The following is a 19032-nucleotide window of genomic DNA, read 5'->3' on the forward strand; positions in this document are numbered from 1 at the left end:
CATAGTCATTATCTAGTTTATGAGAATTCCAAGGTATAAGCCTCATCAAAAGGTAACAATACATGAGTTTGCACACAATCTAAAATCTGAATACCTAACTATAAATTTCAAGCAAAATAGATCAGAACCAGCTTTACCCAATTTAATTTTGGAAGAAGAATAATTGTACAAGTTTTGAAAAAGCATTATAGGGGCACATGAGTGGCTCAGTCGGTTAAGCGTCCAACTTCAGCTCAGGTCATGATCTCATGGTTTGTGGGTTTGAGCCCCACGTCAGGCTCTGTGCTGACAGCTAGCTCAGAGCCTGGAGCCTGTTTCAGATTCTTTATCTCCCTCTCTCTCTGACACGCCTCTGTTCACACTGTCTCTCTCTCTCTCTCTCTCTCAAAAATAAATAAAACATTAAAAAAAATTTTTTTAAAGAAAAAGCATTATAACTATGCAAAGATCATCTTGCCACATAAATCATTTCTGTCCATGATTTCAAGCCTGAGGATGGAGAAGTGACCTCTACAAAGAGGTTTCCAGTCATTAATGAACTGTTCATTCTTTGCTTGGCCAACACCTATTGATCCCTCAAATCTCTGATTAAATGATACTTCTTTGTAAATGTTTCTCCACACCTCCAACATTAATAGGCCTCCCCCTCAAACAGATCTCCATCAGTATTTTCTCTCATACCATCTTGTTCTTTTTCTTCATGACACTATCTCCACTTGCAAATATTTATTATTTATGTGATATTTTTAAGTTTGTATCACTGTTAGACTGTAAGTCCTGTGAGGAGCTCAAGTTCGTTTTATCATATGATGTACACCCATTTCTTAGCACAGTATCAGCACAAAGGGCTGATTTTAGATTACGTGGTTTAGCTCAATAAAGGTCTATTGAATAAATAAATAAATAAATGTACATTAGGAGTCAACCTTACCCTGTCCTTGCTGGTTTCCAGAGCAACATGCAGTGAGTTCAGCTGACAGTGTGACATCCAGGCAAGCGAATCTAACGCAGTAGCTCTCAAACCTTTGTGACTATCACTTAGTCAAAGAAAGCTATGCCAATAAACAAAGAACCATGACGATAACACAAGCATATTTTGAGGGAATCATACAGACATTAACTTTAGCAATACTTTGATGCAAATGTAAGTCATAACACGTTGTAGGATTAACCAAACAGCCTCAAAAAGGATAAATTAATACTTTAAAAATCAAGAAGAGTTGCATTCAATTGCCATCCCATAAACTTGGGATACTGCTAATGATAAACAGGTAACAAGCCACTCCACTCTCTGGTCTTTACAGCATTGTCAGGCACAGTGAAGTAACCAGACTTATTGGCAGAATGCTGAATTAGAATCCTCAGGAAATTCTAGCAAGTATTAACATGAGTTTCTTGAGAAACAAATTTTAGTAACTCTCAATAATACACCTAGTAGTTACTAGTAAACAACTTACTAAGTCTGCATAATTGCCTGCCATTTGCCTATAAGAACCTGGGTTTTTGGATTTATTCCCTGCTCATCTAAAGGCTCCTCAAGGCTTACCGGATGACTAATTATATCTTGAGTACTACTGGTCTAGGAGGCGTGCAATCCAGCCACTTCTCTACTTCTCCTCTGTTCTGTCCTTTGATCCAGTGGGAACATCAGACAGCCGCACACTTGGACCACGTTAGCTGTGGCTCCTGTTGGTCACCTTCACTGAGTCATGTTAATGTCATGCTTTTGGTTAGACTTGTTCTAAGAAACAATTAAATGAAATCCACTTCTGTATTTGCCATAAAAGTCACTGTGAATATTATCTATGTTTTTATTATATAAATTGTATATAATCTATATATAATCATGATTAGGATGACAGAGTTTACTATGTGCCACTCACAGTTCTAAGGGCTTAGTATGTTTTGCTTCATTTAGTCTTCACATATCCCTAAGGAGGAAGGTAGTATCATTAATCCATTTACCCACAATGTCACACCATACTCCGTAATCTCCACTTGAGAATTTCTTTTGGAATTTATTGCCAAAAAAATTTTTATCTTTATTGGGAAACTGGTATACCTCCTACTTCCTGATCATAAATACTATAATATTTATTGCTTCCTTTGATCCCTGGATTCCAAAAATGTTCAGTAGAATTTGGGTCTTCAACACAGGCTGGTATCATCTTATCATAGGTACATTACTTACACTTATTTGTCTGTGTACTGACTTTCTACTTCCATTTTATTTGCTTTGTTGTATATGTCCTTGCTACTAATTGCTTCAGAACTTTTTGGAAACAAGAAAAGTAGAAATCAACCTAGTTAAACAAAAATACATACTTTGAGTTTAACCTGAGAGAATTATGTCTGAGGAATCGGTGAATGCAGATTGAGAACACAACTCCACCGCTAGGGATAAATATGAAACAATTCTGGAAGTCAAATATTTTTTCCCAAACCTCCTACAATATAGTGGCTATTCATATATTTTGAGAAAAATGGAGTTATTAGATACCATCCAGGGAGACCCCTGAATGAAAAACCTTTTGGCCAGAACATCAGAGGCCTTTAGAGAGAATGGGAACACCTGTATTACAGAAACTATGCCAGGAGTAGGTATCTTTGTGAATAATCATCTGTTATGTGCCTCTTACTGTAATATGAATACATTATTAAAAGAAAATATTTATAGAATAACTTGACCTTAAACATGCATGTGTTGCAAGGGATCAGGGTAACTCTCACACTCTGTTTTCTCTGGCAAATAAGTATAACTGTCCATAAAAGCCAACATATGAGAAAACCCTTTAAAAAAAACAATGCAGTCAGAATAAACAAGGCATAGCACTACTCTCTTTTTATCTAAGAAGCGTTTGGTATTGCAGTTTGCCTCAGCAATGGGTCTAGAAATGCCAAGTGTTTATTTTAGCAGCTATGATGACCATGGAAATATGTTCTTCTCCTCCTTAAGACTCTTAAAATTCTTGGGGAGAGATGGTTTAAAGTTTAATAATAAATGTAGTTATTATCCAGATTTCATCAGAAAAAAATAAACACAAAATAATTGAGAGAGAAGGACATCAAAACCTCCTGCACTTCTTTTTGTGACTCCAGTTATATTTTCTTAGCCAGTTCATGCTGCAGTTCAGAGCAAACCTTCTAGAATTCTGGACATCAACTCTATGATCAATGCAATGACTCTAACTGTTCTCAGAAACAGTGCTTGCAATCTGAATTTTGAATGCTCAGAATCTCTAGCTTTATCAGTGTTCCAAAGGAGTTCTGATTCCTCCCTCTGAAAGTTTATGCTTCAGATGATCAGTCTGATTTATCACAAATTTGTATCATTTTTCAAGAACTGATGTGTTCAATTTACTTCCTCTTAAACCTCTGGGCTCAGAATGCTTGACTAGGCTCTGGGAATGTGCATCTGATTTAAAGAATTTCTTATCTAATAGATACTCTATCTTTTTTCCTTCTCCCACAAAGCAAAAAACACCCTTAATTGAATAAAGAGATGTAATAAATGTCTGCATCCAGGAAGAATTACCAAAAGCTTTGTTCATTGCACCTCTTCCCTTTAGACCAGTAGTTCTCAACTGTAATGTGCATATGAATATGTACTGTGCAAGAAGCCTGGGGTGCTGCTTAGAGTGCAGCATCTGAGCCAGCAGGTTTGGAGCAGGGCTGAAATTTGTGACGCTGACGAGCTCCCAGATACTGCTGGTGGTGGTGCTGACCCACAACCCTTGGAGTAGCCAGGACCTGCAGAATCTAGACCAGTGTGCCACAGATGTAATTTAAATATCCTAGTAGCCACATTAAAAAATTTTAAGGTACAAGTGGACATAATCTAACAATATATTTTATTTACCCCAAAATATCCAAATATTATCAGTTCAACAGGTAATCAATATAAAAATTACTAGATATTTTGCACTTTTTTCATTATAAGTCTTCAAAATCATGTATTTTACATTTAGAGCACATCTTAAATTACACTAGCCACATTTTAAGTGTTCAGTGGCCACACATGACTAGTGGCTACTACATTGAACAGCATAGGTCCAGAGAGTCTCCCTGTCTTCTCAGGAGAAATTCTGTCCAGAACTCTTCAGTGTTACAAAATTCTGTGGGTGTCAGGCTGTGAGACCACACCAGATGACAGTCGTTAGGGTGATGGCATCATCTGAGTTGAGAATGGCAGTTCTAATTTGGGAATGAGCTTATTAAAAACCAGCAGAGCCTCCCTAGGCGGTAAGAGCCTCTCCTGTTTAGGGCACAGATAATCCTTAGCATTGTATCCTTTGTCTTGGCACTTCCTGGTTGTGAGTTAATAGACGAGCCTTGAGCCATGTGTGAGCAAGCACCAGACAGCACAGGACCCAGAATCCTCACTTAGGAGACTGAGTTTTATTCTAAGAGCATTGGGGAACCATTACAAGATTTTAAGTAGAGAAATACAGTACAATCAGGTTTTCATCTGGGAAAAATTTTTTAGCAGTAACAGAAAAGTGTTCTGGAGGAAGACAAGATTGAACGCAAGGAAGGTAGTCAGGAAAGTTTTTCAGAAATCCAGGCTAAAGATGATAATGGTCTGAGTTAAGAAACTAGTTCAGTGGCTGGAGGAGGGAAAAGGAATAAAGAGGATTTTATTGATATGTCTTGGTGGTAGACAGGAGAATCCAGGATGATGCCCGGGTGTATCCGGCAAGGCCCCAGGAGGAAAGCACACTCAAATCAGGAGACTGGGAAGAAGACTAATAAGGGCATTGTTTACAGCAGTGCAGGGGGTGTAGCTCTGCAGCTGGAGCTGATGCCGCCCCCAGCCCTGAAGGCACAGGGGAGGGAGCAGTTACTGGACCCAGAAGAGGAGATTGTAGGACCAGGGCCACCAAGACAGCAGCAGTGACCTCAGGTGGGACAACACAGCCAGTCAGAGACAAGCCAGCAAAACCAGTCTAGAGTGAAAGCTATGTGTATTTTAGATTTCTGTAGAAACTGCCAAATGGCTGTTTTGTCTGTTCCTAGTCATTCTATAGACTCTCCCAGCAACAGTATAGAAGAATTTCTCTTTTTCTTACTTCTTAGAAACAATGTATATTATCAATCTTTTAAAAAAAATTGCCTACTCTAAAATGAGCAAATCAGAGAACTCGAGATGCTGGTGAGGATGTGGAGAAATGGGCACGCTCCTACACTGTTGGTGGAAGTGTAAACTGGTACAGCCCCTCTGGAAAACAGTGTGGAGGTTCCTCAGGAAACTAACAATAGAACTCCCCTATGACCCAGCAATAGCACTGCTAGGAATTTACCCAAGAGATACAGAAATGCTGAGGCATAGGAGCACATGTACCCCAATGTTCATAGCAGCACTCTCAACAATAGCTAAAACATGGAAAGAGCCTAAGTGTCCATCAACAGATGAATGGATCAAGAAGATGTGGTTTATCTATACCATGGAATACTCCATGGCAATGAGAAACAATGAAATCTGGCCATGTGTAGCAACATGGATGGACCTTGAGGGTGTTATGCTGAGCGAAATAAGTCAGGCAGAGAAGGACAAATATCATATGTTTGCACGTATAGGAGGATTAGGAGGAATTTGACCCAGGAACAAGGGGGAGAAGAAGGGCAGAAATGGTGGGGGAAAGGGAGAGAGGCAGACCATGAGAGACTCTTGAATGCTGACAAAAACTGAGGACTGATGAATGTGGGGGGAAGGGGGGATGGGCATGGAGGAGGACACTTGTGGGGATGAGCACTGAGTGTTATGTGGAAACTAATTTGACTAAACTATTTGTAAAAAAAAAAAAATTGCCTACTGTAATGGTTAATTTTATGCGTTAATTTGGTGAGGCCATGGTACTCAAATATTTGTTTAAATCCCAGTCTAGGGGCGCCTGGGTGGCTTAGTCGGTTAAGCGTCCAACTTTCGCTGAGGTCATGATCTCGCGGTTCGTGGGTTTGAGCTCCGCGTCGGGCTCTGTGCTGACTGCCAGCTCAGAGCCTGGAGCCTGTTTCAGAGTCTGTGACTCCCTCTCTCTCTGACCCTCCCCTGCTCACACTGTCTCTCTCTCTCTCCTAGAAATAAATAAAACATTAAAAAAAATTTTTTTAAATAAATAAATAAATCCCAGTCTAGATAGATGTTGCTCTAAAAGTATTTTTTTAGATGAAATTGACTTTGAAATCAGTAGATCTTGAGTGCAGCAGATGACCCTTAGTAATGTGAGCAAGACTTCCAATCAGTTGGAGACCTTAGGAGAAAAAGACTGAGGTCTCCCAAGGAAGAGGGAATTCTGCCTTCAGACTGCAGCTGCAACATTAGTTCTTGTCTGGGTCTCCAGCCTGCCCACACGCCCTGCCAGCCTCCACATATCACATGAGCCAATCCCTTAAAGTGATCTATTACACACACACACACACACACACACACACACATATTTACACAGCCTATTGGTTCTCTTTTCCTAGAGAACCTTGACTAACACACCTCTTCAGCTAGAAATTACATCTCAGCATAGTTTCAATCTGCAATTTTCTGATTATTAGTGAAGTTCACATTATTTATAGGTTGGGTTTTTTTTTTTTACCATTTTCATTCCTTTCTCTGTGTTTTTCTTTTCTTTTTTTTTTTTTACAAATAGTTTATTGTCAAGTTGGTTTCCATATAACACCCAGTGCTCTTTTTCTGTGTTTTTCTACTGAGCATTTTGATGTTTTCTTGTAGGAGCTCTCTCTCTATATATATGTTGATTTGTATCTTGATTTTGTAAGTTGCAATTTTTCTCACCATCTGCTCTCTGTCACTGACCTGGTAAACTCTGTTGCCTCTAAGCTTAGAAGTGCTCCAGAGTCCATGAGGAAGAATGGTTCTTACCCCTCTACCCATCCATGCCCAAGACTGTTCAGAGTTGCAATTTTTATCTAGGCTCATTTCTCCATCATTTGATTACATCTACCTTCTGTCTTTTAAAAATGTTCAAAGCCTACAATTTACAGTGCTTTTGTGGATGCATTTCTCATACTTTTTCTGACATTTCAGCCGGATCTGGGGAGGGCGGGAGCTGAGGGGAGTGAGTGGCCAGCTGCCCATATTGAACCAAAAACTGGGGGAATCACTTAACAATAAAAGCAGGCTAAGAGTTTTCAAAGTCTCTAGGACTCAGCTGGTTATATATTTTTAAACCCATTCAATTAACAGAGCCCAAAGCCATACAATTACCCTTAACTTGCCATGAAGAAAGAACAGAACAGTAGCACACTCTTTTAAAAGTGCCAGTAAGTGCCTAATAGGTGGGATGCTATACAAGGAAACTACAGGAATACACCTTTGGAAACCCAAAAGTTTACCACAGAGAGGTAGCAATAGAACCACGAGGGGAGTTAAAATAATATATAATTATGCATACAATTAAGACTATTTTTCTTGGGGCATCTGGGTGGCTCAATTGGTTAAACGGCTGACTTCAGCTCAGGTCATGATCTCACAGTTCATGGGTTCGAGCCCCATGTCGGGCTCTGTGCTGACAGCCAGCTCAGAGCCTGGAGCCTGCTTTGGATTCTGTGTCTCCCTCTCTCTCTGACCCTCCCCTGCTCATGCTGTCTCTCTCTCTCTCAGAAATAAATAAAACATTAAAAAAAAAAGACTATTTTTCTTGTGGTTTTCATGAAACAAAAAAATGAGAAAATACTACTTTTTACATTATACATGATTTACAAACAAGAATTCAACATGCATGAACTCAGAACTCCCTCTTTGAACAACATGGAACAATTGGGAAAACCATTCACAGACACTGAGAGACAAACAGCAGGTTTCCAAACCCTGCCTGGCCTGGGGAAAACAGCATTTATGGGTGACAGTGGATATAGACAAAAGATTTGTTTCCTAAGTTAGAAACAGATGGCCAATTCCACTTTCTCTATCCCCTAACAAACCCAGTATATGACAGAATTCCAGCATGGTTGTTCTATATGCCTACCTCCCATCCCAATCCACCAGCTCCCCTCCATTTTCCTTTAGGAAAACCTTGGGGGAGCTGCCAGGCATATTGCCCTGGCCTTTCTCTAACAAAAGGGTAGGTGCACAACCCAAGCTTGCCCCAGGAATTTACAGTGCAAAATGAAAATGCACTGATATAAGGTTAATATACAAAACTCAATCACTTTCCTATATGCCAGTAATGAACAAGTGAAATTTCATGTTGAGAACACAATACCATTTACATTAGCATCCTCCCAAATTAAATATTTATATATAAATCTAACAAAATATGTATAAGATTTGTATGAGGAAAACTACAAATCTCTAATGACAAAATCAATATTCATGGCAAGGAAGACTCAATATTGTCAAGGTGTAAGTTCTTCCCAACTTAATCTACAGACTTGATGCAGTCCCCATCAAAATTCCAGCAAGTTATTTTGTGAATCCTAAAAATTAATTCTAAAGTTTCTATAGAGAAGTAAAGAACCCATAACAGCCAACACAATATTAAAGAAGAACAAAGTTGAAGGACTGACACTATCCAATTTTAAGACTTACTATAAAGACACAACAATCAAGACAGTGAATTATTGGCAAAAGAATAGACAAATGGATCAATAGAGTGTCCAGATATAGATCTCCCCAAATATAACCAACCTGCCCTTTGACAAAGGAACAAAGACAATATAATGGAGCAAAGATAGTCTTTTGAACAAATAATGCTGGAAAACTGGACATCACATGCAAAAAAATTTAATCTAGACATAGACCTTATCTTCACAAAAATTAACTCAAAATGGATCACAGATTTATCTTTTTTTAGTATTTAATTCAAACCTATATTTGTAGTTTCTAAAATGTGGATCCACAGATCACTTCCTTGTTACACATGTGTACTAATGAAAACAAAAGGCAAAAAGAATCGCTACCATGCCTACAAAAAGAATGACTCCCTTTCTAACATTTTAAAAATGTAAACTGCAAAACCATAAAACTCCTAGAAGATAAAATAGATGACCTTGGGTATGGCAATGACTCTTTTTAGGCACAATCCATGAAAGAAATAATTGATAAGCAGGACTTCATTACAATTAAAAATGTCTGCTCTGCAAAAGGCAATGTCAAAAGAATGAGAAGACAAGCCACAGACTGGTTGAAAATATTTGCAAGACACATCCGATAAAGGACTGTTATCCCAAATAGATGATTAAAACTCAACAACAAGAACTCTATTTAAAAATGAGCCAAACACCAGAGTCGAGACCCTACCATAGAAGATGCACAGGTGGCAAATAAGCAAATGAAATGATGTTCCATATCATACGTCATCAGGGAAATGCAAACCGAAACAAGTGACTAGTACATACCTACTAGAATGGTCAATATCCAGACACTGACAGCACCAAATGCTGAGGAGGATGTGGAGTGACAGGAACTCTCATTCATTGCTGGTGGGAATGCAAAATGAAACACCCACTTTAGAAGTCATTTTGGCAAGGTTTCGGGGGGTTTTTTGTTTATTTATTTATTTTTTTACAAAACTAAACACACTCCTATCATATGATTCAGTACTTACCAAATGGAGTTGAAAACTTCTGTCATACAAAAACCTGTCCATGCATGTTTAGAGCAACATTATTCATAACTGCCCAAACTTGGAAGCAACCAGATGTCTTTCAGTGGATGAAGAGATAAATAAACTGTTGTATATCCAGACAATGAAATATCATTCAGCACTGAAAAGAAATTCAGCACTAGCCCAGCACTAGGGAACCTGGGTGGCTCAGTGACTTAAGCGTACAACTCTTTTCAGCTCAGGTCATGAGGTCAAGCCCCGTGAAGGGCTTCATGCTGACAGTGTGGAGCCTGCTTCAGATTCTCTCTCTCCTTCTCTGAGCTTCCCCCAAGTGCATTCTCTCTCTCTCTCAATAAATAAATATTTAAAAATAAACAAATAAATAGAAATGGGCTATCAAGCCATGAAAAGATAGAAAAGAGGCTAAAATACATATTATTATATAGTGAAAAAGAAGCCAATCAGAAAATACTAAATATTGCATGATTTCACTATATGACTATCTAGAAAGGGCAAAACTATGGAGACAGTAAAATCATCAATGGTTGCCAGGGGTTTGGTGAGAGGACATGTGGAGTGATGAATAGATGGAAGACAGAAAATTTTTAGGGCAGTGAAAATCCTCCATATGATGGCATAATGATGGAGACATGCTGTTATACATTTACACATGTTATACAGAACAAACATCACCAAGAGTGAACCCTAATGTACCCAGGGGAGTTTGGGCAATTATGATGTGTCAGTGTAGGTTTATCAGTTGTAACAAATGCACCACTCCGGTGGGGTATGCTGATAATGGGGGAGGTTATACACATGTGAGGTCAGGGGTATATGAGAAATTGCTGTGCCTTTTATCAATATGGCTATGAACATAAAACTGCTCTAAACAAATTAATGTCTTACTGAAACGAAAATGCAGAGTCCCTTATTCAATGATTATTAAGAATTTCAAGATGGCAACAGCGGAGCATTAAGTAAAGTCAGGACTCTTCAGAACGTTGCATGCCCATGAAGCCAGCCCTCTTTGTCCCACTGGATTCTTGAGAGGAGAGTCACAGTATGAGAAACAGGGAAGCTGAGTCACATCCTCAGCAGAACTGCGTGGGGACGCCCAATCATTCCTGCAAGTAGACCACAGGGACTGCCCTGGTTTCTGCTCTTTGCTTTCCAAGGCTTTGTTGTCCTGTTCTCCAGCGTTGCCTGTAATTCTGTGAACTCTCATTTCCTTCCAATAACTTCTTTGGTTTTGTTTTGCTTTATTTTTCTTTGTAAGTTTCTGTGGCTTGCATTAAGAGAGCCTAATTGACCAGAAAGTTAACAAGTCATTTCCATTTATTCAGCATGGTTTTTGTTTTTTGTGGGGGGGTTTGTTTTGTTTTGGCTTTTTAGGGGTTTTTTTGTGTTTGTTTTTTTTTTTTTTTTTTTTGCTTTTTACGAAGCTCGATTCTAAGCATAGGAAATAAGGCAGTGAAAGTAAGATTCTTGCTCTCACTGAGCCTCCTTAACATAATACAAACAATAAGTAAGTCATAAGTAAATAATTTATTTATTTATTTAGAACCATGTAGGTACTATGGAGAAAATAAGTGGGACAACGTGATACAGCATATGTTAGAAGAGAGTCAGCAGCCTCGTTCAGGGCCTTCACATTTGATACTCCCTCTGCCTGGAGCACTGTTTCCCAGACATTTCCTGCGCTCATTCTCTCACTTTATCCAGCTTCAACTGTCACCTGCTCAAGGAGACTCCCCTAACTTATCTGACCCAAGATGGTGCTTCCTTCTATCCCTCCTTGCCCTGTTTATAATTTTCTTCACAGCCTTTGTCATCACCTCCACATTATATATTTATATATTGACTTACTAACTGTTCTACTCTCCCCCTGTAGATATATGATTCCATTGCTTCCTTTGGTTCATTGCTGTATCACTGCACTGATACAGCGCTGGCAACGAGTGGGTGTTCAACAATATTTGTGGAATGAATTAGTGAAATAATGAATGACTCAGGGTGGTGAGAGAAGGTCTCTGAGGAAGAAACTTGAAGGCTGAAAACCTAAATGAGAAGGAGATGGCTCTGTGTAGAATGTTTTAAACAAAGGTAGCAGCAAGTGTAAAAACACTGAGATGCAAACAAGCTTCCTGTGTTTAAAAAACAGAAAGAAAGGCATCTTGGCACCCAACTCTCCCTCATCTGAGATGAAAAGAAGCTTAAAGATAACTATGGTAGATCAAACCACCTGGACATGGCTAACAGTATAGATCTGTCCATTGTAGTCCTCTGTTCACAAGGCAGAGGGAGGCCATCCACAACTCTCCAGTGGCATTTTCAGGGTCTCCTGACTACCCAGGCTGAGGGGTGGCATCTGGATATAAGGTTAAGGGTCTGGCTGTGGGCTGCCAGTCTGGCAGCTGGAGGCTGGCTGGACACAAGGAAGATGAAATAATGAACACCTGCTATTCAAGCAGTTGCTGCCAGAAACTGACAGCACTTCAAGTATAGAGGATGCTATTTGAGGGGCATGGCAGCAGGGTTTAGAAAGTGGTGGATCATCAAAGAAATCAGAGACAGAGAGATCGACAGAATGTCTGTGGTTCATGATGGAGCTTCTGAAATCTGAAATCAGCTCTAAGTTGGGGCCTGTTTTGTGAGACAGAAATTGTCTTATACCTGACTATACCATCAATGGGACTAGCTAGTACTATGCACACATGCGGCCAATTCTCTCCCCATCAATCATTACATAAGTCTATTTTCAGTCATAGCACACTGCTGCTGCTGAGTCCTGAAACTGACCCCAAACTCCTCTCTGTGCAGTGCTCCAGGCAGCCACCTCTAACTGAGTGGAGTTGACATGTAATATGGGTTTGCCAATCCTGATGTACAGTCTGATGCCCAGAAGTCACCAAGACAGGATTTTAAATACCTGGGCAATAACTTTTAAAAGTGCAGTTTTTTAGGGTATCTGGCTGGCTCAGCTGGTAGAACGTGTGACTCTTGATCTTGGGGTGTGAGTTTGAGCTGCACATTGGGTACAGAGATTACTTAAAAATAACATCTTAAAAAAAAAAGTGGAGTCTTTCAACCTATAGATCTGAAACCTCATGGGGGATTTTAAAGTTTTTTCTTGAAGTATAACAAACATAAAGAAAAGTTGCACAGTTTGTAAGGTTATAGCTAGATGATTTGTCACTAAGTGAACATACCCATGCAACAACTTCACAGGTCAAGAAACAGAGTATGCCAGCACCTAGGACCTCCCCGACACCTCACTCAATCACTTCGTCATTCCCATCTCCAAGGGGCCACTATCCTGAATTCAAGCATAGGTAAGTCCTGCCTGTTTCCAACTTCATATAAATAAAAACATAAAGTATGTATGGTCTTGTACTTGGCTTCTTTCAGTCACCCTTTTTGTGAGATTATCAATGCTACTTTGGGAGGGCAGGAGGTGTTACTGTTAGAACACGTGGGGCCTTCAAGGCCACCCTAAGAACCTGAGATTTCATTCCAAGAAAAATGAAAAGCCAGGATGTTTGTTTTGAGCAGAGACATAACCCTGACTTAAGTTTCTAATCACTTTGGCTGCAGTGTTAAGAACAGCCACTAGGGGTGCATGGTGAACAAGAGGAGACCAGTGGGAAGGTTTCTGCAATAACCCAGAAAGTGAAGAGGGCTGGGACCACAGTGAGATCAGCAGTGGTGGAAAGGAGTGGTCTGCTTTTAGTTATATTTGGCAGGTAGAGCCAATTGAATTTGCTAGTGAATTGGAGGTCGGTGTGAGAGAAAGAGAGGAGACGATAAGAACTCCAAACTTCCTGACCTGAGTAACAAGAATAGAGCTGCCATCCTGTGAGATGGGGAAGGTTGCAGAAAGGGCATATTTGGGTCAGAGAATCAAAAGTTCTGTTTGAGACATGTCAAATTTGAGATGCCTAATAGTCATCCACGTGGAAACATCATATAGGCAGTTAGTTATATGAATATGGAGTTCAAGGGAGAAGTCAGAGCAGAGTTATCAAGTTGAAAAGCATCAGCATAATAGATGCTATTTATAGCCATAGGACTATCTGAGATCACCAAGGAAGTGAGAAAAGACAACCATGAGGCTGGCATTTGAGCTGAGTCCAAAGGCTGACTGCAATCTCATAAGCAGGAAAGAAAAAAAAGACATATTAATGATAAAGTAGCCAATGTTTTTTTAAGTTTATTTATTTTGAGAGGAGGAGAGAGAGAGAGAGAGAGAGAGGTGGAGAGAGAGGGAGAGAGAGAACCCCAAGCAGGCTCCTGGCTGTGCCCCACCCTCAAAGTGGGGCTCAATCTCACAACCATGAGATCATGATCTGAGACAAAGTAAAGAGTCAGACACAACCAACTGAACCACACAGATGCCCCTAAAGTAGCCAATGTTTTTAAAACGAAGCACTTTACATAGATTATTTCACTGTGGTGTCCACAACATACCTTTGAACTCTGACCTCTAATGTCTCAAGTCACATACATAACCCAGCAGCTGAGTTGGCCCAAGCCATCCTACTGGAGGAAACCAAGGAGCTCTGGCTCATACATCAAACACAATGTTTGTTTGAAGGAAAATGAGCAGATTCTTCCAATATGTCTCTCAACTCTTGATTAGAAGTTATCATCATGTGTTCTGAGTAAGTTGAATCCCTGTCTCCTCACACCCTTGCTTCACCCCTTACCTGCTCAGGAAGGTGACACTTGACTACCCAGGAGAAGAGCTGTACCATGATGGCCAGCTGTATATGTCAAGTTGACAAGGCCAAAGTACCCAGTTATGCAATCAAACACTAATCTAGGTGTTGCTGTGAAGGTATTTTGAAGTTGTGGCTAAATCTGTAATCAGTCAATTTAGGGAGATTATTCTTGATTATGTGGATGGCCCTCATTCAATCAGATAAAAGGCCTTAAGAACAAAACGGGGGTTTCCCTGAAGAAGTCATCTCCTTGAAGATGCAGCATTAGCTCCTGCCCAAGAGTTTCCAACCTGCTGGCCAGCCACACAATTCAGACTTGCTAGCCCCGACAATAACATAAGCCAATTTGTTGAAATACATCTCTTTATATATGCATACACACACACACACCCTAGTAGCTCTGTTTCTCTGGAGAACCCTGACTGATAGATACATGTACCCTGCTAGCTCCTGAATTTGTTCAGAAGAATTATCCTGAGCTCTTTACCCATAACCAGGGTGAGCAGGGGCAGGAACTGCCAGCTGCCAGACCAGTTATTTCAAGTATGATCCTTCAGCAGACAAACGCTTCATTAATGAGATGGCTGGATGCAGAGACGCCAGACTGGGTACAACTACTCATCATTGTCTGCGAAGTTTCTCCTCAAACTGCTTGAAATCCTTTCACAATAAGGTCTTAGTGATCTCTTGGGACAGCATGGAGACAGTCCACCATGGCTGGCCTATCTTTAAGACTCCAAATGTTTTAAGGAGGAAAACTATCCTCATTTCCTATTACATGGCTGTGGCTCTATCTCCATGTTATTATGTAGCTTAAGGTTAGAATTCCAAGGATGGAAATTGGTAGATTAGGGGTGCCTGGATGGCTCAGTCAGTTAAGCATGTGACTCTTGATTTAGGCTCAGATCATGACCTCAGTTTGTGGGATCAAGCCTGAGTCAGGCTATGGGCTGACAGCATGAAGCCTTCTTGGGATTCTCTCTCTCTCTCTCTCTCTCTCTCTCTCAAAATAAATAACATTTTAAAAAACAAATAAACATTAAAAAAAAAAAAGAAATTAGTAGATTAGGTTCAATGTTCACTTTAGGAATTTTCCAGAGAGTTGCAGAGCCCTAATGCAGCTTGGCAATTTCCCTCCTAGGAAGGCATCAGATCTCCTGTGGGTGTGTCAACACCCTGCAGTCAGAGACCACCAGAAACATGTCTATAGTTGAATATGTTGGGTTTGCATCACATTGCAGCAAGGGAGAATATATGCCACAGACTATCATGGGGCCTCTTGGTAAGAGAGTGTTAAAAATAACTTATTACAGAATTGGGGCTTTGGTTTGGTGATTTGGGGAGGGTTTAAAGAGACAGAGATTCACTCAGTGTCAGAAAACTGTCAGAAAGCACATTCAATTTTGTGACTGGGTATCTCAATATATCTTATCAACAGGGAGCATGGACTGGAGCAGAGACGCAGCTACGCTGAAGAAAGAGGCAGCAATCACTCATTAGCGGGGCAAGGAGGGGTTTGGTAATATATAGGTGGCCCAGTGGCCTTGTTCTTGTCTGAGCTCATATAAAATTATTAAATGGCCTTGTTTTGTTTCATGGCATCTCAGTCACGGAGTGGCCCTGCCTGATGTCGGTGTTCTGTAAATTGTTTACGTCCAACAGACAAACACAAGCCAGCCATGGATGCCTGGCTACATCCTAATATCAAGGCCAATAGGGTCAGGCCACTTTCCAGATGTCAGGGATGCTTTTTTTCTTCCTTAGGTAAGATGAACACCTTAAAAATACTATAATTCTATAATTGCAGAGTCTCTGGTCTTCAGGAGCCCAAAACATCAAACATTTAAGCGGAAGAAAGATGCCTCTGTACAATGTGAGGAGAACTAATGAAGAGACCTCCATTGTCTCTGTGGTAAACACATACCACGTGAGCACACTGTTGATGTGTCAGGCGCATCCTGCCTGGGATACAGACAATTAGATGGTTGCCCTCCAGAAACTATTTTGTTCTTTTTCAAATGGTGTCATTTTGGGGGCGCTTGGGTGGCTCAGTTGGTTAAGCATCTGACTCTTGATCTTGGCTCAGGTCATGATCTCAAGGTTTGTGAGTTTGAGCCCTACATCGGGTTCTGTGCTGATGGCAGAGAGCCTTCTTGGGATTCTGTCTCTCCTTCTCTCTGCCCCTCCCCAGCTTGTGCACACTCTCTATCACTCTCTCTCAAATAAATAAACTTTAAAAAAATGGTGTCATGGGGCGCCTGGTTGGCTTAGTCAGTTAAGCGTCCGACTTTCGCTTAGGTCATGATCTCGCGGTTCGTGGGTTCGGGCCCCGCGGCGGGCTCTGTGCTGACTGCCAGCTCGGAGCCTGGAGCCTGTTTCAGTCTGTGACTCCCTCTCTCTCTGACCCTCCCCTGCTCACGCTGTCTCTCTCTCTCTCTGTCCTAGAAATAAATAAAACATTAAAAAAAAAAAGAGGTTCTTAGAATCCTTCATCGTTTAAAAAATGGTGTCATTTTGTGATTGATGCCAGAAACTGTTTACTCTGCAGAGACTAAAGTTCTGCAGAATAAATATCCAGTATCACCATCCAGGGCCAAATTACTACAAGTGGAGGTGTTTGCTTCTGTAAAGATGCCCACCAAGTGTTTATAATATTGATGAATGTATTTGTTCACAGAGAGCATGCTAAGGAAGAGGTGTGGCCATTGTGTAGTTGCAAGTGTACAATGTGTGAGACATGAATAGGGCAAGATGAAGGGAAACAGTGGGCTAAAAGAGAGCACCCAGTTCTGCCATAATGCTTTTCAGAAATATGATACTAAAATTAACAATTACAGCAGCAGCAGATGAATGGACCAATTTCACCAAAACCTATAATCATTATTCAGCAAATACTTATCAAGAGTCTATTATGAGCTAGTCATTACTCTATATATAGGAAATATACTAGTGAACAAGACAGAAAACATTCCTCTTCTTAGGAAGCTTTCATATATGATGTATCATGTAGTAAGTGCTATGAAGGAAAGTAAGTTAACCCAAAGGCATAGAGCTGTGCTCTGGTAGCCCCCAAGGCTATATCTTGCCAGCTACCTATTTTCACAAATAAAGTTTTATTGGAGCACAGCCACAGCCATTTATTTTCTATTGTCTGATGTGAGAAACAAAGGCAAAAGAAAAAATTAATTTCCTTACAACTCACAGCCCATTGACAAGTCCTTGAGACAGGCAGAGTGACCTTCCTCTAGGAGCTCAGCTGCCTCAATGATGACACTTTGCTAAGAGCAAAAGGCAATCTTAGCTTAACATTATCTTGATCTCCAAGATCCTGTAAGTCTACTTTAACATATGAAAATTCCTTTGGAAACTTGCTTTATCTCTGCCCCCGCCAAGTATATGTTAGCAATTATCCTCCAAGCATAGAGCCACTAATATACATCTGAAGGGTCTCACGACTAAGTCTTTACTAGACAACAATAAATGACCTTTTCCAAAAATAGCTAGCCCCTCAAGGTCCTGAAAACCTTGCTTCCAAAATTCCTTACAGACTTGTGCTGTCCCTAAACCCTCTCAACTTGAAAGTATATAATTGGTCACCCATCATAACCACAGTGCAGCTCTTTCTACCCACAGATCCTGTCCCCAAGCTGTAATAAAAACACCTTTTTGCACCGAAGCCATCTCAAGAATTCTTTCTTGGCCTTGGGGTCCAAACCCCAACCTTTCCACATCATTGTCTATGACTGCTTTCACTCAACAGTGGCAGAGCTGAGACATTGCAACAGGGAAGATGTGTCCCACAAAGCCCCATGTGTTGGCAGCACACGGTCTCTTAGGGAAGGGAAAGTCCAAAATCTCCTGGGGGGCTGGCTCAATTACTATAGGCTAACTACTGTAACAAGTTAACCCCAAAATGTATGGTGGCACAGATACAACAGAAATTTACTTCTTAATCACATAATAGTAGTGGGCATGTGAATAGATTGGCAGGTCTTTCAGGGACCCAGAATTAATAAGGCTTTTCTTTCTTCAACACGTGTCTTCCAAGGTCATTCTGGGGATTTTCTCCATTCCAACCAGCCAGAAGGAACAAATGCATGGTGTATCTCTTCATGAGAGGTTTTTATGCACCATGCCCAGAAAAGGTTATATCACTTCCACTAACAATCCATTGGCTACAACCCAGCCAATGGCTACACTCAATTGCAAGGGTTACTGAGATTTTGTACTATGTCCCTTCTGTCCATTCTGCACAATGAAGGAATGATTTGGAATGAGTGAGATGACAGCAGACTATCTCTGCCTCAGACAGGAAACAGTTTTCAATTTCCAGCAAGAGTTAGCAATTAATTATTGTTTTATTGTGCATTTATGTGACACTGAAGTTGATGTATATTTTTTATGTTTCTTAGGCACTTATAATCTCTCTTCTTTGAATTTCCTATCTTTGTATTCTTTGTTCATCATTCAGTTGAGGTCATGGAATTTTTAAAATCATTTTTATGAGGACCTAAATGATTACAAACCATAATCTCCAAGGCAACTGGAGGCTCAGTCGGTTAAGTGTCTGACTTCTGCTCAGGTCATGATCTCACGGTCCATGAGTTTGAGTCCCTCATGGGGCTCTATGCTGTCATGACAGCTCAGAGCCTGGAGCCTGCCTCAGATCCCATGTCTTCCTCTCTCTCTGTCCTTCCCCCACCTCAAAAAATAAATAAAAACATTTAAAAAAATTTTTTTAAATCATAATGTCC

The 19032-nt window shown here is 40.4% G+C and overlaps 1 long non-coding RNA gene across 1 annotated transcript in view; it reads right to left on the reverse strand.

The window, feature by feature from the left end:
- The window catches only part of LOC120236987, a 29958-nt gene extending 20533 nt beyond the window's left edge, over positions 1–9425 (reverse strand). Inside the window, exon 1 of the long non-coding RNA XR_005529826.1 lies at positions 9353–9425. This is a non-coding gene — a long non-coding RNA (uncharacterized LOC120236987). The remainder of the gene's footprint in view (positions 1–9352) is intronic.
- Between the last annotated feature and the right edge of the window lie 9607 nt (positions 9426–19032).

Source organism: Hyaena hyaena, unplaced genomic scaffold (assembly GCF_003009895.1).
Source record: "Hyaena hyaena isolate Hyena2069 unplaced genomic scaffold, ASM300989v1 scaffold_168, whole genome shotgun sequence".
In the NCBI taxonomy this organism is placed as follows: domain Eukaryota; kingdom Metazoa; phylum Chordata; class Mammalia; order Carnivora; family Hyaenidae; genus Hyaena; species Hyaena hyaena.